We start from the raw sequence: 21,166 nt of genomic DNA, 5'->3' as shown, positions 1-21,166 counted from the left end.
CAACAACAAGTTCTTTGGATCAAACAGTTCAGTGTTTTATTCACACTTTAGGCAAGTGACAAAACAAGCAGCCATATTCAAACAAAAAGTCAACTTGCGGTGTTGGTGGTAATTCCCACCATGCGGCAATTTTGCCTCAAAGAGTCCTTGATAGCAGCACTAACCTTTTTTCACGGCAAACAGGTAGCAAGCCTTCATCCAGACACAAGGCTCCCAGATCCCAACACATAGACATGGCTTCCGAGCCCAGCTGCCTTTTTAAGGACAGCCAAGTGCTGCTAAAACCCAGACCGGCATTTAAAATCCGGTCCAGTATTTGACCTCACCTGGCTGTAAATCAGCCCAGCAGCACATGCAGAGAGGAAAATACCTGTTTTCCCAGACGAAACCTCTCACTGTGTCACAATAGATAGATAGATAGATAAATAGATAATGAGAAAGATAGATAGATAGATAGATAGATAGATATTAGATGGATAGATAATGAGATAGATAGATAGATAGATAATAAGATAGATATATAATATATTTATAGATAGATATGAGGATAGATAGATAGATAATAGATAGATAGATATATAGATAATGAGATAGATAGAGGTGCAGCGTACTCAAGTTGTGTGTAGAAATGTGTTCCTGGGTGTAGTAGTGCAATAGACACTAACCTGAGACGGCTGACTCTCTGCATAGGCAGGTGATGGTAGGAAAATGTTCGTGACGCCAGTGCCAATTAAACGGTGGCACGCCGTTTGCTGATAGCAGGAATAAATGAGGAACACCGTGATGTTAAAACAGAACTCCAACTTTAGTAGTTTTAAATATAGAGACATTCACGGAAGCGCAGTTCCTTTGCATACAGTCGATTTTTCAATACGGTTGATGCAGGCAATACAGATTGAGCAAGGTGACTACAGAGTGTTAAACACACAGGACTTGCAGTACAGGAGCTTGCACTCTATCTCTGACTGATCCTGGAACATAGCAAATCTTCTCCAAGGCCCAATACCTTAACTCTGGCGTATATCCTTGGTTTTAGCTTTATAAAGTACCTCCTCTGTTATCTTGAGTACCTCTTGCTTCTCTGCGCTTTGCCTCTGTCTCCCTCTCAGCTTCCTCAGGCTCTAGAAACTTCTGAGCTCTAGACTAGACTGACTTTTTCTTCCCTGACTGGGCCTTATATAAACTAGGGCTCTCTAGCTCCCTCTAGTGACTAGAAGCTGGAATGACACCCCTAGCAGGCCTGTACATGCAAGTGTCACAGTAACAGGGAAATACATAGCATTACATTACATGACAATTTATAAAGATGACATATACCAACTTCCCCATAAATAAGGGGGGACGACAGCACACCAAGTGACACTTTTGTAGTGACGGGCATTACAGTCCCCGTACACTACATACCCCACTGCTTTAAGCTGAGTACGACCTCGTACTCCATCAGGGCTCGCCCAACTGGAATCTCTACCTGAAACAGAAAAAAGAGACATGCAGACATACATACATGTAATTCATCTGCATTTACATTCATATCAGGTTCAATTGGCAAAGATGAAGGGTGGTGACAAGGGGCGTCGTTCTCTTCTCCTCAGGATAATGAATGGAACTGGGGCACTGACCTGGCACAGCGTAACATTATAACCAGGATAGTCCATGACAATGAATAAGTCCATAATAGAACAGCAAAATAGATAAAACAGTATAAAAACAGAACTACCCAGGAGTTTCCTGTGGGTGTATCACAGGCAAGGGCTTGCGTGGAGGAGTCCATTCTTGCGCACAAATGTCAAGTAAGGTATTGCCAGTGGCAACTGTTTGGGAGGAGACACCACCAGAATAGTCAAAGTCTCCTAAACGGACTGGCGGGCGTCCCCTGGTCATCCGGGTAGACCTTCTCAAAACAGGGGTCTCCTCTTCCCTTAGCAACGAGGTAGAAGAGAGAGGAGCAACAGGAGGGTCTCCATCAGGGAGATCTTGGTCAGGAACAACTGGAACAACTGGAACAATTAGATCCACTAGAGGGGGAACTGGATCCGGGGCATCTTGAACCAGCTCTTCCGGAGGTGAAGTTACAGTTGGTGCCGGAGCAGGCACCAGCAAGTTCAACCAAGGTGTCAGAAGCCAATGCATGGGATCAGCGTCATACCTCAGATTACTAACAGCCTGCATAGGATCCTCGGGCTGTATTGCTGACTCTGACACAGGATATTCAGATCCAGAACTCTCGGCACTAGGTTCTGGTGTCAGGCAGAGCTTTAACCGGTTTCGGTGTACAATTTGGGATCCCTTGTCTTCCCGGGTGATCTCATAAGTGTGAGTTCCAACATTTGGGATTGCCGTGACAACATAGGGACTTCGCTCCCATTTACTGTCCAATTTACTGGTACGGCGGTTATTCTTTAACCATACCACAGCCCCTATTGTCAAGGGTTCTGCATGGGCTGCTTGATCATAGTCTCTCTGCTGTCGGTCCCTAGCATAGTCCATACGCTCCTGAACAATGGCTTTGGCTGTATTCAATCGCCTTTGATGTTCAGCAACCCAGTCGGTGTTAGGTAATGGGTTAATGCAATCAGGTACGTGTATGTCCAAGGAATGATCAGCAGGCAATGTCCCTTGGCGCCCAATTTAAAGTAAAAAGGGGTATACCCGGTGGAACAATGTATGGTATGATTGTATGTGAACATGAGCTGTGGCAACAGACTGGGCCAATCTCCTCTGTTCTCAGGAGGCACGGCCCTCAGCATCTCTATCAAGGTCTGATTCATTTTTTCACATAATCCTTTACCTTGAGGATGGTAGGCTGTTGTCCGGATCTTCTTACAGTTGTGTAAGCAGCACAGTTCACGGAACAGATGGGACTCAAAAGCAGGTCCTTGATCGGTGAGGATCTTTTCCGGACATCCATAGGGCAGGAGGAAGTGCTTCCAGAACATTTCGGCTGTAGTCTTGGCTGTCTGGTCTCTCACAGGCACTGCTACAACAAACTTTGTAAAATGGTCAATAATAGTCATGGCATAAGCATACCCTGAGCGACTAGGCTCCAGTTTCACATGGTCGATGGCGACAAGTTCAAGAGGACGGGTACTTACAATGGGTCTCAGTGGTGCCCTCTGATCATGGTGCTCACTCCGTTTTAAGGCACAGGCCACACACTCTCGACACCACTTCTCCATGTCTTCTCTCATGCCCACCCAGTAAAACCGCTGGCGGATAGTAGCCTCAGTCTTTTGGACCCCAAAGTGACCGGATTGATTGTGGTACATCTCCAACACCATACCGGCATCTCGTCGGGGTATGAGAATCTGGTGCACTCTCTCGTTGGACACTGGGTCTAGGCTTCTCCGTAGCAATAGGCCCTTTTGTATGAAGAGTTGATGGCGCTGTCTCCACAGTTTGATGAGCTCAGGATCTGCACTCTTACGCCGAATCCTCTCAGGGGCTCTGCCACTAGTAATGAAGTCCAACAACTCACCCAGCACTCTACTTTCAGACTGTAGTTTCACCCACCTTTCTTCTTTAGGATCAGGCCTACTGGAGGGTGAAGGAACTGCAGCTCTGTCACTGGTAGCTCGAGCCTGATCCTGTTGAGCAAATTTGTTATAGAAAGCCGGCATCTCTACATCTTCCCAAGCATCTCGCACATCATCAGGAGCTGTCTCTGTGGGAAGCCTGGATAAAGCATCAGCATTATCATTAGTACGTCCAGCACGATACTTTACAGAGAAATTATAGTTGGCAAGGCGAGAGGCCCATCTCTGCTCCAAGGCCCCCAATTTAGCTGTATTTAGATGTGCCAGAGGGTTATTGTCAGTGAATGCAATGAACGGGGTGGCGGCTAGATAATCCTTGAATTTTTCTGTCACCGCCCACACTAATGCCAGGAACTCTAGTTTGAAGGAACTATAATTCTGGTCATTTTTCTCAGCTCCTTTCAGGGAACGGCTTGCATATGCTATCACTCTCTCTTTTCCCTCTTGAATTTGGGCTAACACCGCTCCCAGGCCTCGCTTGCTAGCATCGGTATAAAGATGGAAAGGCTTGCTATAATCTGGGTAACCTAACACGGGAGGCTCGGTCAGTTTCTTTTTTAGCAATTGGAACGCTATCTCTCTTTCCTCATTCCACTCAATGGGCACAGGAGTTCTAGGACTCTTTTTGGGTTGCCCCCTCAAGAGTTCCTGGATAGGATCAGCTATTTGAGCAAAATGGGGGATAAAACGTCTATAGTAGCCGGCAAAACCAAGGAAACTCCTCACCTCTTTGACGGTAGTGGGAACCGGCCAATTACGGACAGCTGCTAATTTATCAGGGTCAGGTTGCACTCCCTCTCCGCTTACTACATGCCCCAGGTATCTTACTGCAGGTTTGAGCAGGTGACACTTGGATGGCTTTACCTTCAAGCCATATTTGATAAGGATTTCAAATACTTCTGCCAAATGTTTCAGATGGTCTTCATATGTTTTTGAGTACACAATGACGTCATCTAGATACAGCAGCACTGTTTCGAAGTTTTTGTGACCCAAACACCGTTCCATTAGTCTCTGGAAAGTTCCTGGGGCATTACATAGCCCGAACGGCATACAATTGAATTCGAACAGGCCCATGGGAGTAGTGAAAGCAGTCTTTTCCCTATCTGCAGGGGCCATGGGTACTTGCCAGTAGCCACTGGTCAAGTCCAATGTGGAGAAATAGGCAGAGGAGCCCAGAGCAGTTAGTGACTCCTCAATGCGGGGCAGTGGGTATGCATCTTTGTGGGTTATTTGATTAATTTTCCTATAATCCACACAGAAACGGATACCACCATCCTTTTTCTTTACAAGGACCAGGGGTGCAGCCCACGGGCTACGGCTGTCCCGGATTACATTAGAGTCTTTCATCTCTTGGATCATTTCCTTTACAGTCTGATATGAAGTAGGCGGTAAAGGTCGGTATCTCTTCTTGATAGGAGGATGAGAGCCAGTAGGTATGGTGTGTTGTATGGCACTAACCTCTCCATAGTCAGTAGCATGCTTACTGAAGGCCTGGTGGTGCTCCTTGACAAGCTGTAGAATCCCTTCTTGTTGATGTTGGGGGGTAGTCTCGTCCCCTACATGGAGCTCTTCCCACCAGGGCACTTGTGGCTGGGTCACCGGCGAACATCCGCTGACTGCAGCTGGCGGCTTTTCTGTCACTGGAAGACGAATGACGTCTTGGAAGGACACCTGGGACAGCTGGGCAACACGGCAATGCTTAGTAAGCGCAACAGGATGATCACTCAGGTTAATCAGACGGACAGGTACTTTACCTTGGGAGACGGTCACCAGGCACTTGGCAGCTCTCACATAAGGGTAATCCTCCATCTGGATTGGTTCTACCAGGGCTGGATAATCTCGGCCTTGGACTCCCAGGACAGCACGACACCATAAAAGAGTTTGAGAATTAGGAGGCAAAGTCACAGGCTTAATATCACTAATCCTGGCAGTACAAATTTCTCCTTTCCCATTAGCAAACCTCTGTTGGGCACTTAACACAGTAATAGTCTTTTGAATCACCCTCCTGGATGCAGAGGAAGCAGTGGGCAAAGTCTGATGTAATACAGCAAGTATTTCTGAATAACAGTTTTTGAAGACATTGGTGCCTAGAATGACAGGATGTCCTCCTCTGTCACCGGCCTGTACTACGATCACTCCCTGTTGAGGCAGGGTTACTTCTCCCACCTGCAGGGTGGGTTCCCAGTATCCATGAATCTTTACTGGTTTGCCATTGCTGGCGATAATTTCCACCCAGGATTCAGGCGGTTGGGTCAACTGGTTGGTGTCCCAGAACTTTTCAAATGCAGGCAGCTGAATAGTAGTGACCTGAGACCCAGCATCTAATAGGGCTTCAAAGGGGACCCCGTTGATCACTATATTGATTTTAGGATGGGATCCTACATAACGTGGCATCCAATTTGGATCCTCTGGACCTAGTGTTCTACCTCCCGAGGGGTGGTCCTCAGCCTCAGGGGTTGCCCGTTTAACTGCCAGCACGTGGATTCTGTGTGTCCCAGCTTTTTGCAGTATGTACACACGGGCCGCTTGCGATCTCTATTACGCCTCCCAGGATCCCTGGGGTGAGTCTCTTGGTAAGGAGGTGGGAACGGCCTAGGAGGTGACAGGAATTCTTCTTCTAGCATTATGGGTTTTTCCCATTCCTCTATTTTTCTGCACACTTTCTCTAGACTTTTAGTGAGGTGATTTACTTGCTCTGTCAGCATGGCAATAGTATCGGTAGCTGACACTTGAACAGCTTGGCCGGCCTCAGCTCGGTTAGTGATAAGCGGTTTTGGCCTGCAGGCTGGTGACTCGGGTGGGGTGCTCAACTCAGGAGATACTGCGGACCCCAGAATTTTTATAGCCAGTTCTTTAAAGTCCAGAAAGGTACTGTTAGGGTGCTGGGCGGACAGCATCTTTAATTGGGTCCTTATTTGTTCACTAGACACCCCGTTGATAAATTGTTCCCTCAGGGTCTGGTCCTGGTTATCAGCCTCTTTGGGATCTATCTGAATTACAGCCCCTAAAGCCTCCTGAAGTGATAGGGCATAGTCACGGAGGGACTCACCGGACTTCTGTTTCTTGCCAAAGAAATGCATCTTTATCTCTGAGGCAGTCCTAGTTTCAAAAGTGGCCCTGAGGCGGGTGAATATCTGTTCTAGAGTACTCCGCTCAGTAGCAGGCCAGGATTAATACCTCCCTGCGGGCAGCTCCCTCCAGCTGCGCTAGCAGGATTTCCATTTGCTCGTCGGCATTTATGGGGTACAGTTTGAATAATGCCAGCAACTTTTCTTTAAAGTCCCTTAGGGTATGGGTCTCTCCTCTGTAGCGGGGGAACCATGGGGCCCCGAAATAGTAAGGCATGGTAAAGGGCATCATGCTGGGGGCTGTAGGATGATTAGGAGCCGCAAGCTCTCCCGGGGCCGGCTGCTCAGGCACTCCCGGTTCTGACATGGTAGTCTATTGAGATATGGCCGCTGGCGACTAAAGGGGCCTGAACAATCCCCTTCCCTCCGGTTACAAGTGCTTACCGGTATCGCCGGGCTTGCGCAGGCCAAGTCTCGCGAGATTCCGGACGTCCTGAGCACCCGATGACGTAGAAGAAGCAGGGCCGCGGCGGTGCGATGATGACGAGGGGCGGGATTCTCTGTGTCTTTGCAGGGCTCCGCCCACGAAGGTCCTCAGCAGCGCGGGAAACTTTACTCCAGGCGGCCGGTGGCCATCTTTAGCAAAACGCTGTCCATTCACTGACAGCAAGCAGGATTGTGAAAAGTCCACAGAACCACACTCCAATGTGGCGATTTTCTTCCTCTTAGTAGCGCAACACTGCACAGCGCTTTTTAGAGGTTTTAGGAACACTTTTGGTATGATTTTCAGTCCACAAAGTCCACTTTAAATAAACAGGCAATTTGTCACTTTGGTCACAGGGCAACTGTATAAGGCACAAAGTTCACGCTTCTTGCACTAGAAAGCGTGCGTATCCTGTTCGTGACGCCAAAAGAGAGGTGCAGCGTACTTAAGTTGTGTGTAGAAATGTGTTCCTGGGTGTAGTAGTGCAATAGACACTAACCTGAGACGGCTGACTCTCTGCATAGGCAGGTGATGGTAGGAAAATGTTCGTGACGCCAGTGCCAATTAAACGGTGGCACGCCGTTTGCTGATAGCAGGAATAAATGAGGAACACCGTGATGTTAAAACAGAACTCCAACTTTAGTAGTTTTAAATATAGAGACATTCACGGAAGCGCAGTTCCTTTGCATACAGTCGATTTTTCAATACGGCTGATGCAGGCAATACAGATTGAGCAAGGTGACTACAGAGTGTTAAACACACATGACTTGCAGTACAGGAGCTTGCACTCTATCTCTGACTGATCCTGGAACATAGCAAATCTTCTCCAAGGCCCAATACCTTAACTCTGGCGTATATCCTTGGTTTTAGCTTTATAAAGTACCTCCTCTGTTATCTTGAGTACCTCTTGCTTCTCTGCGCTTTGCCTCTGTCTCCCTCTCAGCTTCCTCAGGCTCTAGAAACTTCTGAGCTCTAGACTAGACTGACTTTTTCTTCCCTGACTGGGCCTTATATAAACTAGGGCTCTCTAGCTCCCTCTAGTGACTAGAAGCTGGAATGACACCCCTAGCAGGCCTGTACATGCAAGTGTCACAGTAACAGGGAAATACATAGCATTACATTACATGACAATTTATAAAGATGACATATACCAACTTCCCCATAAATAAGGGGGGACGACAGCACACCAAGTGACACTTTTGTAGTGACGGGCATTACAGTCCCCGTACACTACATATAGATAGATAGATGATAGATATATAAACCTACAACTACCACCAATGGTCCCCAATGAAATAAGCAAGAATAATATAAAAATCTATATTTTATTAAACATAAGAAAAGAAATGGAGCGGGGCGCAGCCGTGGCGAAGTGCGGCTTGACTATGGTGGGAGGTGATGGCACACAGGGTTAATGGTAGGGCAAGGTTAGGCGATGGGAGGGGATTTGTGGGGGGAGGAGTAGCATTTTCGCACCATAGATTTAAGGGTTTGGGGGGAGGAGTTTGCAGGCAGTTGATCTGAGGGAAGGAAGTTGTTCAGGTGCCATCATGTCCTCTATCGAACAGTTAATCGATCAGGTTAGGGCTGCTGCGGCCAGCAATGGGGAGCAGTGGCTGCAGGAGACATTACGGGCGGCGTGCAGGATGAGTTGGCCCCAGTCGGTAGGGTGCGGGCTAGGAGGTCCAGGCCCCCTGAGCATTTGAGCCCCGAATGCACACCGTGTGTCCGGCAGCGCCTTAGGAGCCCCCTTAGGGACCCTCCAGCACGTCTGCAGGGCAGTGGTGCTAGTGCTGCCGGCAGCCGCGCTGGGATGAATCCTGCCCGACGGTCGGGCACGGCAGGAGGGGGACGGGTCATGGGCATCCGCAGGGGGGGGGCAAGTGCCAGCAATGGGGAGCAGTGGCTGCAGGAGACATTACGGGCGGCGTGCAGGATGAGTTGGCCCCAGTCGGTAGGGTGCGGGCTAGGAGGTCCAGGCCCCCTGAGCATTTGAGCCCCGAATGCACACCGCGTGTCCGGCGGCGCCTTAGGAGCCCCCTTAGGGACCCTCCAGCACGTCTGCAGGGCAGTGGTGCTAGTGCTGCCGGCAGCCGCGCTGGGATGAATCCTGCCCGACGGTCGGGCACGGCAGGAGGGGGACGGGTCATGGGCATCCGCAGGGGGGGGCAAGTGCCCTGGAAATCTGTGAACTGAGTTCTGCCTCTGCTCTGCAGCTGCTGCACTGCGCAGCGCCGCAGAGTGAAGAGCGGTATCAGGAGCATGTGTGCGCCCTGATGAATCACCAGGGCCGGGCGCGCATGAGAGTACGAATCTCCGCCCACCTTCCGGGCTGGAAATACATTGCGGAGCAGGAGCAAGAAGAAGAAGAGCCGCCCGCAGTGTGCTGGCCGGTTCAGGACTCCACAACCACAGGAAGCCTGAATGAATGAGCGAGAGCGACACTAACACAGTGAGTGACTGACAGTCAGTGTCACAGACCAGTCAGTGTCACAATATGAAGGGGCAATACTGCCTGGTATTATATGGACAGCAGATATGGCATCCTCTGGGCAGTACTGTCTATGGTCAATTCATCAGTCAGTGTCACAGTGTGACTACGGAGTCACTCCCTGACCCTGAGTGTTAGGTGTGGGGTGACTCACTGATAGCCAAGCAGCAGGCAGTGAAGTGCCATGAGAGCCAGGCCAAGCAGGTGGCAGTCAGGGTGCTTGTGAAGGATGAATTGACTATAGACAGTACTGCCCAGAGGATGCCACCTCTGCTGTCCATATATCAGGCAGTATTGCCCCTTCAATCATATACCGCCTGCCTGCCTGGTCAGGGTGACCAGGCAGGCAGGCGGTATATGAAGGGGTAATACTGGTGGTAGGCCTGGTATTCTGCAGACCATCTGCTTGTAAGTTACATATGACAAAAGCCTGGAAGCGTTCATGTACAGAACACAACATTTCATTTGTTGGCGACAAAATGCAAATTAACATATTGCTGAATGCTGCGACTATAACAAAGGGGTGCAAAAATAATATCAAATTAATAGACATTCAAGTGAAATAAGAAGAATTGGTCTTTCCTTTTGTGGTGGCTTCCTATTTTAAAGTTTAGTCCCTGTACACAAATGGAGGAAAAATTTCTGCGGACGCCCATGGGACGGGTCTGCCCTCGTCCTCGCTCTCATGCGGCGGGTGCAGCTGAAGATGCGGTTGCGTTGGGTCCCTTGCCGGTACTCAGTGGCAGGGACCCGGCTTGGCACTCACCTGGGAATGGAGCCCCTGCGCAGGGCCGGAGAGCGGGCTCCAGGTCATCTAGAGCTGCGGTGATCTGACAGGCGGGCCGGGCAGCCAGGGGAGCCAGGACGGAGGTTGTGAAGGCATCGAGGCCCTCTAGTGGAAGCCGGAGGTATTCAGAGCACAGGGAGAAGAGAGAGGCTACTGCGGCTCCTCCCCCAAGGCTGGCAGAGGTGGGGGGAGGGAGCCTTCAGGGTAGACGAGGTGCTGGAACAGAATTAAAAGGTGCTGTAGCTGCAGTGGAGGACCATGTGGTGAGGCCGCCTTCCGGTGGGTCAGATGAAGAAAGTGACCCTGCTCCAGAGGGACGCGGAGGCGGGTCGCCGTCGCAGCGTTTGGTGGAGGACGGTTAAGTGTCGGTTGATGGTTCCAGGGACGTGCAGGAACACGGACGGAGGTGGTCTGCGGCTGTTGGGATTCTGCCCCAAGGACAGGCAGGTGAGAGTGGGGTTTGGCGTGGTGAGATTGGGGGGGGATGTTGGGGGGCCGGTTGTGTCGCAGGTTGCTGAGGGCGGTGGGGCTTCAAGGGATTTTCTGGATGGTTTGGCGGTTTTGTTGGTGCAGTTTGGATCGGGAGCGGCGCCTTCTCCTGCGGCGGTTTGGGTGCCGACAGATAGGGCTAGTTTGGGATCTGCTGTGGAGGCTGAGCGGTCTGTGGGGGTTGGGGGAGTACAGTTCCTGCGGTACTGGTGGAGCCGACAGCGGTTGTGCCCATGGCGGCTCCGGCAGCGTCTTGCACGGTCCAGGCGGGGTCTGCTGAGCTGGTGCGGTTGGCAGATGCGGCCAAAGGGGAGGTTTATGTGTGTTTTGAGGAGCCGTTGGGGGCCCATTTGAAGCCGGAGGTTCGGGAGAAGATCCATAGGGATGAATACGTGGAGATTTTTTCGCTGTTGCCGTTAGAAAAGTTTAATCTGAATAGAGTGAAGCCGGATGAGAGCAAACGGGAGGAGGAGGAGAGGCGTCGGTATTGGTTGATACCGCGTACGTTTTCAAATTGGCTTCAGGCTTTTGCTATATTGGCCAGCGTGATTAGGGAAAAGGCGCAGGAGCATTGCTCCGCACTTTTTGGTTATATGGACTCGATTGGTGAGGCGCATAGGGTGTATGGCGGGGTGGCATGGCTGCGCTATGACGGGCAGTCACAAAAGCGGCGGGCTATACAGCCGAGTATCCGGCGGGATCACAAAGAAATCGGTCTGTGGATGTGTCTTATGGCTGCTCCTAAGGGTGGGCCTCAGTCCTTTCGCGGGCCATCGGGGGGTACATCAACGGCAGAGTCCCCCTCCGGCGGCAGAAATGGTTGCTGTTGGCTGTTCAACGAGGGGCACTGTAAGTTCCTGTCCGACTGCCGTTTTAAACACGAGTGCTCTGGATGTGGGGGTTCCCACAGCTTTAGCCGGTGTTTCAAACGTGGAAAGGGGAGGGGACCGGAGGCTACTCCGAAGAGGTCGGACGCCGGTGAGAGTGGAAGAGATGCTTCCGTTCTTAAATAGGTATCCTAGGAGGGCTGCGGCGGACTTGTTGCGGGACGAATTCCGTGACGGTTTTCGGATTCCATGTACGTCGTTTGGGGTTGGGGGAGTGTTCGTAATTTAGTTTCTGCACTTGCTAGGCCGGATGTTGTCCGGGAGAAGATCGAGAAGGAGGTTAGGGTGGGCAGAGTAGTGGGGGCATTGTCTGTTATTCCGTTGCCAGGATTGCGCATATCGCCGTTGGGGCTGGTACCCAAGAAAGAACCGAATAAGTTTCGGCTCATTCACCATCTGTCTTACCCGGCGGAGAGTTCTGTGAATGACGGTATCAGTCAGGAGCTTTGTTCCGTGTTGTATACATCCTTTGATTAAGCGGTCGCTTAGGTGCGGCGTTTGGGTCGTGGTGCGCTATTGGCGAAAACGGATATAGAGGCGGCGTTTCGTTTGCTGCGTATACATCCAGAGAGTTTTCATCTGTTGGGTTTCAATTGCATTTTTACGTTGATTGTTGTTTGCCTATGGGTTTTGCTATTTCTTGTTCATTGTTTGAGACGTTTAGTTCATTTTTGGAATGGGTGGTGAAGCAGGAGTCCGATAGTAAGTCGGTGCTGCACTATCTGGACGATTTTTTGTTTTTGGGGCTGGCAGGCGGTCGGACTTGCTCTATTTTGCTACACACTATGGAACGCGTGGCGGCGGCGTTCGGGGTCCCGCTCGCCCGGGAGAAGACGGAGGGCCCTGCGACTTCAGTGAAAGTCTTGGGCATTGTGATTGATACGGTGCGGATAGAGTGTCATTTGCCTGAAGATAAGTTGCTTGATCTGGTTGCGGAGGTTGGGAGTTTGCGGAGGGTTAAGAAGGTCCAGTTGCGTAAGATTCAGTCGGTCTTGGGTAAACTGAATTTTGCGTGCCAGATTTTGCCCATGACGTTGATTGCCCTGTCCCATTACGTGAGAGTGTCTGCAGAGGTCAGGGTGGATTTGGCGGTCTGGGAGCAATTCTTGGCCCAGTATAATGGTAGGTCATTGTGGATGGGAGGGCAGATCTCTAATGTTGATTTGGAGCTATTCACGGACGCGTCGGGATCCTGTGGGTTTGGTGCCTACTGTCAAGGGGAATGGTGTGCGGAGGCTTGGCCGGATAATTGGCGCAGGGTGGGTTTCCTTTCCAACTTGGCGTTGCTGGAATTGTTTCCTATTATTGTGGCAGTGGACTTGTGGGGGGATTTGTTGCGGTATCTTACGACTTGTTGCTGTGTTTGTGGTGGCAAGTGGGAGCGCTGTGTGTAGCTGGTTATGAAGTGCGCTTGTTTCGGGCGGCTTTTTCGTTGGCGTTTTCTGGCGCTTTTAGGGTTTCTGAGTTGGTAGCGCGGAGTAAACTTGGGGCAGGTGGTTTGCAGTGGAGAAACGTGGCAGTGTGTGCGGATGGGTTACGGTGTTTCTTGCAAAAATCTAAAACGGATCCTGAGGGCAGGGGCACTCACTTTGTTTTGCGATCGCTGGGGGAGTCGGTGGTTTGCCCGGTTCGATGTATTGAATACTTCTTGGCGGTGAGGCCAGATATTAAGGGGCCGTTGTTAGTGCATCAAAATGGGGCAGCTTTGTCTCGTTTTCAGTTTGTGGCGGTATTCAGGAAATGTTTGGCGGCAGAAGGTCTGGTGGCTAGTGAGTTTGAGTCCCACTCGTTCAGGATAGGTGCAGCCACTGAGGCCTCTAGGTGGGGCCTGGGGAAGGCTGTGATTCGGCGTATTGGTAGGTGGGAGTCCGCAAGCTTCCGGTCATTTATCCGTCCGCATTTACTGTCACCTGTGGGCTGATAGGGGGGCGTTTGGGGCTGTTTGTTCGGTGGGTTTAGGTGTAATGGTTGGCGTGTTTTGTTGCTGACTGGTTTTTCTTTTCTGTTTTCTTTCCAGTACCCGTTCCATGTTTGGCCTGGATTTTTGGTCACTCGTACGTGTATTGGGGGGCTCACAGAGCGGACGTGCGTGCAAATGGTCGGCAGTTGGGTTTTGAAGTCAGTAATTTGCAGGTTCGTTGGATAGGTATACAGGGTTTGTTGTGGGGGAGGGTGCTCCTGAAATTTTGTTATTACGCGTCGTTGGATCGTACACCGTATATAGTGGTTTTACACGTCGGAGGGAACGACTTGGCCATCCGTCAAGTTAGATTTGTTGAGGTTGTGGGAGGATTTTACGGGATTGTTGGTGGTTTGGTCGGACATTGTTGCTCGGCGTGTGTGGAGACTGGCGAGGTCTGTTGACAAGGTTAACAGGGCACGGGCTAAGGTGAATCGAGAGGTTGGCCATTTCGTGAGGAGACAAGGCAGTTTTGTGGTAAGGCATAAGGAGTTGGAAGGGCCATCCGCTATGTTTTTGAGGCGTGATGGGGTTCATTTGAATGACATTGGGATTGATATGTGGAGCTTGGGGTTGCAGGACGGCTTGGAAATGGCCTTTAAGGTGTGAAGGGACAAGCATAGGTGAGGGGACATCTATGTTCGTCTGATGGCAGGTTAAAAGAGGGATCCTGGGAGGCAAAACTGGGACTAGGTGCATGGCTATATCTTTTGCGGCGTGCATCTAGGACGTTGTGGTGAATGGCAAGCTGGGGGATCCTGTTTGGGCTAATAGCCTAGCAGGGGTTTAATTCCAAGAGTTGGTGCCCTTGGGTCGGAGAGTGCGGCCGAGGGTAAAAAGTTGTATTAAACCTGGATCATGTGATGAGGTTCGCGAGGGGTGAATCAGGTTAATTGGATTGCCTTCTAGGATCCCTTCAGTTCAAAGAAAGTTACATGTTGGTTTGATGGTGGATTAATGTTGGATTGTTGTGGGAATAATGTTTAGTTAATATTGGCCTGGTTTTTGTATTTTACTATTGGTATGTACAATACTTGGTAATTTATTTGGATAATAAAATTAAGCTACGGCCTTTTTATACCAAATCATGTGGTCCTGTCTTTATTGGGGTATACCGAGTTATGTGGCTCAGTGAGCCAGAGAATCTTCCATCCCAGGAGTCAAGATACAAAATAAACTGGTGAAGACCAGGGCAAGATGGATTAGCCACACGTTACTGCTACAAAACCTAAATGAGAGCCCGGAGAAACTCCTACAAAGATCAAACTGTAGATAAGATATATGTAGCAGTGCTATGTATGCCAATCGACACTAATAGGGTTGAGCGAACCCGAACTATAAAGTTGGGGTTCGTATCTAACTTTAGGATTTTTTGACCCTGGATCCGAACCCGAACATTTCAGTAAAAGTTCGGGTTTGAGTTTGGTGTTCGGCGATTTAATGGCGCTTTTTGAAAGGCTGCAGAGCAGCCAATCAACAAGCGTTTAACTTGTGTGCCCTTAGAAAACATTACAACCATGCCTACTAATGGCATGGCTGTGATTGGCCAGTGCAGCATGTGACCCAGCCTCTATATAAGCTGGAGTCACGTAGCGCTGCACGTCACTCTGCTGTGCTTAGTTTAGGGATAGGATGCTGCTGCTGTGAGGGAGAGAATAAGAAAGATTATATCTGATATCTCAACTTGTTGTTAACTCTGCCATCTACAGCGATTTTTTTTGTTGTGGGTGCAGTGAAACATTTTTGTACCCTGCCCTGAGCCCAGTAACACAGAAAAATATGTTTTATCCGTCTGTTAGTTAGGTGGGCGGCGGCGGCCATTTTGTGCAAGTTCAGTGCACCAGCACTGCATATGTGCCAGGGACAATAATTTAATCCTGTTCTTTTAGTTCAGTGGGTACCCATTTTTTAAGTGCACCTGCACTGCATATGTGCCAGGGGAAGGTAAAATATTATAGGTAATCCGTCGGTGAGTTCAGGGATCCAGGGGGTGACATATTCACATTTTTTTCTGTAAAGTACAATCCAAGTAAATCAATCTGTTGGATTCTATGGGGACAATATTTTTTTTGCTAAAAAGTACATTTGCGCCCCGCACTGCATTTGTGATAGTGAAAGAAAATCAGTTAAATCCATCTGTTTAAGGCCGAATGCACACGGCCGTGGAACAGGGACGTGAGCAGTCCGTGGTATCCCGGCCTGACATCCTGCTGACAGCAGGAGCGCACGGCGTCAGTAATACACTCGTATGATCAGCAGGATGCCAGGCCGGGATACCACGGACAGCTCACATAAAGTACCTTTGCGGCCTGCACTGCAAATCTGATAGTGAAATAAAATCAGTAAATCCATCTGTTTAACTGTGGGTGAAAAAATCATATTTTTTTTCCATAAAGGACCTTTGCGGCCTTTGCTGCATTTCTGACAGTCCAATACAAGCGTTAAATATTGCTGTTATATTTCGGTTTTAAAAAAACACCCATTTTGTGCTAGATACTACATTTGCGGCCTTTACTTCATTTCCGACAGTCCAATACAAGCGTCAAATACTAGTGTTTTATTCTGGTTTTAAAAAAAAAAACATTTTGTGCTAGATACTACATTTGCGGCCTTTGCTGGATTTCTGACAGTCCAATAAAAGCATTAAATACTGCTGTTATATTCTGGTTTTAAAAAAACACCCATTTTGGGCAAGATACTACATTTGCAGCCTTTGCTGCATGTCCGACAGTCCAATACAAGCGTCAAATACTGGTGTTTTATTCATGTTTTTAAAAAAACACCCATTTTGTGCTAGATACTACATTTGTGGCCTTTGCTGCATTTCCGACAGTCCAATAAAACCAGTCAATACCGCTGTTACATTGTTGGTTGACAAAATAAAAATTTTTTGTGACCATGAAGTAATTGTATAAAATTTGCCTGTCAGACTGTTGTGTGACTTCAAGAAATGTTTCCTCTTTATGACACCGGCACAGCCTTACTGTCAGAGAACTTAATTGTTGACTATTGGCGGTTACATTGTCGCCTGTCATAAACCATGTTAGTTTGGTTGGTGAACGCAAAGAATGAGGAGAGCGTCAAATAAGGGACGTGGCCCCGGTCGTGGTGCTGCTGGTGTTGGTGGCGCTCCTGTTGCAGGGAGAGGACGTGGTCGATCTGTGCCAGCTACACGCACAAGTGAAACACATTCCTCAGGTGCCAGTAGGCGACAGAACCTGCAGCGGTATTTGGTTGGGCCTAATGCAGCTCTACGAATGGTGAGGCCAGAACAAGTACAGGCGATAGTAGATTGGGTGGCTGACAGTGCCTCCAGTCTCTTCACATTGTCTCCCACCCAGTCTCCTGCTGAAAGCTCAGAGTTGGCACCTACAGCTCATGGCCATCAGTCTTTCACCTCACCCCCTTGCAAATCATCCAAGCAGTCTGAGCCCCAAGTCATGCAGCAGTCTCTTATGCTTTTTGATGACTCTGCTGGCAGGGTTTCCGTGGGCCATCCACATAGCCCTGCCCCAGAAGTGGAAGAGATTAAGTGGACTGATGCCCAACCACTTATGTTTCAGGATAAGGACATGGGAAGACCATCGCAGCATGTCTCTGATGATGACAAATCACAGGTGCCAACTGCTGTGGCTTTCTGCAGTGTGCAGACCGACAATGAGGGCAGGGGTGACGACTGGGTGGAAGATGATGTGGAGGACGATGAGGTACTAGACCCCACATGGAATCAAGGTCATGCGAGTGACTTGTGCAGTTTGGAGGAAAAGGCGGTGGTCGCACAGAGCCACCAGCACAGCAAAAGAGGGAGCAGGGTGCAAAAGCGTATGTTACATTCTTGGGTGACATTTTACCATTTTTGCGGTGAATAAACCCCTGCTCTGCATAGGTTAAAATAAAAAACAAAATGAAAAACCAGCGTTGGCTACCTCCTCCTCCTCCACTGCCGCTTCCACCTACACCGCAACATCCACCGCCTCCTCAACCTCCTACTCCATATTGACCTCCTCCTCCTAGATCAAGATTATTATTTATTTATTTTTACGCATTTTATGTTATTTGAAGTCATTTCCCTATTCACATTTGTTTGCAGAGCACTTGCCATGCTCTTAACCACATTTTGCTGCCTTTTGCAGCCCTCTAGCCCTTTCCATTACTTTTTTAGAGACATTTAAGTGCTCCAAAGTTCTGGTCCCCCTTAACTTCAATGGGGTTTGGGGTCAAGTTCGGGTCAAGTTCAGGTCCCGAACTCGAACTTTTTTTGCGAAGTTCGGCCGAACCTTTTCTTATCTACAGTTTGATCTTTGTAGGAGTTTCTATTTCATAACTTGAGTGGTACTATATTTATATTGTCCCGATATAGATTATTATTTATATAGTCCTGTGTCCAATTGGTTTGCCTCCTATTCCATCGTGCCTTCATCTTCGACGGTTTATTTTCTATATTTTTGTTTAATAAAATATCGTTTTTTATATTATTCTTGCTTATTTCATTGGGGACCATTGGTGGTTGTTGTAGTTTTATAATTCTGAGCTGCTAGGCCCCTGTATAGTTCAATATGTGCGGAGGTTCTTTTTGGTAATGGATAGATAATAGATAGATAGATAGATAGATAGATAGATAGATAGATAGATAGAGTCCCAAAATGGACCCCCTCTATTGCTGAACATTGGCTGGTCTGACTATGCATCTGCTTCATGCTCACTGTACAGAACACTCAGCTCTGCTACATCTCTGATACTTCACACTGGTTTATCATTTCTCCATACACTGCCCATCATTCAGGCCATATCCCTTATGACATCATCAAAAGCCAGTAGCTCCACCCACCAGTTCTGATGCTCTGTGACATCACAATGCAGTGTCCAGTGTTCTATGTGTTGGGGTGCACTTAGGGCTTTTGAGGGTTAGTAGTTGAACAGTATGGATTCAAGGAGAATTGCTCTGCTATTCTTTGCCATTTGCTTTGTAAATATTGAGGGGAGGCCCACCATGAGACCTACAGGTCAGTATTAGAGATTGTATTTCTCCAAACATTATTATGAGTTGTAGAGATTTGGTTATAGGGGGCAGTGTGCGACAATGCAGCTTAGCCCATTTCACTTAATATGCACCGAGCTGCAATACCATACACAGCCTATGGAGAAGAGAGGCGTTGTTTAAGGAAGAAAGCAGACTTACCTTTTTTCAATCTCTTACAAGCCTTTTATATGATAAAATCCCAGTTACCTAGAGCTACCACTAGGGGGAGCTTAGAGGATATATTTTTTATTGAGCTCTATGTAAACATTTATATAGTAGGCTCCTATATTGCCTCTAGCAGTGGCAGACAGGATTTTATTATTATCTCTATGGTATAGTTGGGGATATTGAGATCTGCATCTAAAAACTGATCTCTGACCAATATAAAATATAAGAAGAATTTAATCTGAAAATACATACATTTCGAAAATACTAAATATCATTTCTGGGTGAACCTTCTCTCTAAACTGATGGTAACATGTATCCAGTGTCTATATGACTTCTCAGAGGGTGAACTAGAGGTGAAATCTCACTTTATATATTGTCCTCTTATATACTGCCCATCAATCAATTCATATCTCTGATGACATCATCAGCCACTAGCCCCGCCCCCAGACAATACAATTCTGAGGCTCCCTGACATTACAATGTTGTGCCCAGTGTTCTATGTGTTGGGGGGCACTGGGGTCTTTTGAGGGTTAGTAAATGGAGATTATGGATTCTAGGAGCTTTGCTCTGCTATTTTGTGCGATTTGGTTTGTGAATATTGAGGGGAGGACGACCATAAGACCTACAGGTAATGGGCAACATCACTGGGGAGGGTTGTGAAGGTTTCTAGGGGTTACTTATAGAAAGAGTCTTCTGTCTCCTTCTCGTGATACAATCTTGGGGTTCAGTAGCCGCCATCATGGATTTCATGTCTTTATTACCTTCATTCTTTTATGGACAGTGACCTCACCAGTATCAGTGATGAGAGACACCCCTGGCCCTGAGAACAGAGGAGCCAAAAACAGTGAGTAGTCAACTCCTTCTTTATCCTACTCCCATTATCCTCATATGTCTTATAGAATATTCTGCCTATAATAAGAATTAACAACCATCATCTTGTCTCTTTATTACCAGTCTGGCTCTATGTTCTCCTGGCGCTGTGCGGGGTAATATTGCTGGCCACCATCGTAACATGCTTCTGCTGGTGAGTGTCCATCTTCTTCTACTCTACACATATCTACACATCCTTCCTGCCTGCTCTACACTGCACCTGTTTATCTGACCTCTGTAGTGGGGGAGGGGGTCATGGGGATATTCTGGGGGTGGCTGAATATTGTCCTCTGGACCAGTTAATGTAAGAACATTTCTCTCTGTCACAGCTACAAGAAGATAAAATCCTGCTGCAGATACCTGGCCATGAGACTGGAGGCAGTGGTCGTGGAGAAGCCAGGTAACAAGGACTTTATAATCTCATATATCATATGATCTCATATATAATCTCATTTGTTATAATTCGGACAATTTGTTATAATTCGGACAATTTGGCCCCCCCCCCCCAAAAAATAAAATAAAAAATCTATCTATCTAATAAAATTTTATTCTCAATATGACAGTGTTATTGATTTATTTCCTCATCCGGATCTGAGGTCTCTGTTCCAGATGGAGGAGAAGATGGGGCTCGGATGTGTCCGTATAAGGCCGGATTCATAGATGTTCAGTGTGATGGAGGGAGGTACAGACAAATAGTGGAAAGGGAGTTCTGTACAGGTTCTTGTCATCCTGTGAGGCTGGGCTCCTTCTCTCTAGGGGCCCAGTTACATGGTACAGTTGCAATAAAAAGTATGTGAACCCTTTGGAATTATATCTATTTCTGCACAAATTGGTCATAAAATGTGATCTGATCTTCATCTAAGTCACAACAATAGACAATCACAGTCTGCTTAAACTAATAGCACACAAAGAATTAAATGTTACCATGTTTTTATTGAACACACCATGTAAACATTCACAGTGCAGGTGGAAAAAGTATGTGAACCCTTGGATTTAATAACTGGTTGAACTTCCTTTGGCAGCAATAACTTCAACCAAACGTTTCCTGTAGTTGCAGATCAGACGTGCACAACGGTCAGGAGTAATTCTTGACCATTCCTCTTTACAGAACTGTTTAAGTTCAGCAATATTTTTGGGATGTCTGGTGTGAATCTTGAGGTCATGCCACAGCATCTCAATCGGGTTGAGGTAAGGACTCTGACTGGGCCACTCCAGAAGGCGTATTTTCTTCTGTTTAAGCCATTCTGTTGTTGATTTACTTCTATGCTTTGGGTTGTTGTCCTGTTGCAACACCCATCTTCTGTTGAGCTTCAGCTGGTGGACAGATGGCCTTAAGTTCTCCTGCAAAATGTCTTGATAAACTTGGGAGTTCATTTTACCTACGATGATAGCAATCCGTCCAGGCCCTG

General features: G+C 48.0%; 1 protein-coding gene across 4 annotated transcripts in view; it reads right to left on the bottom strand.

Annotated features, from left to right (window-relative positions):
• The window catches only part of LOC120988998 (M1-specific T cell receptor alpha chain-like), a 377,020-nt gene that overhangs the window by 69,356 nt on the left and 286,498 nt on the right, over positions 1-21,166 (bottom strand). The gene's annotated exons all lie outside the window — the stretch shown is intronic.

This window comes from Bufo bufo, chromosome 2 (genome assembly GCF_905171765.1).
Source record: "Bufo bufo chromosome 2, aBufBuf1.1, whole genome shotgun sequence".
In the NCBI taxonomy this organism is placed as follows: domain Eukaryota; kingdom Metazoa; phylum Chordata; class Amphibia; order Anura; family Bufonidae; genus Bufo; species Bufo bufo.
Note: the sequence above shows the minus strand (reverse complement) of the source record. Positions and strands in the feature narration are given on the sequence as shown.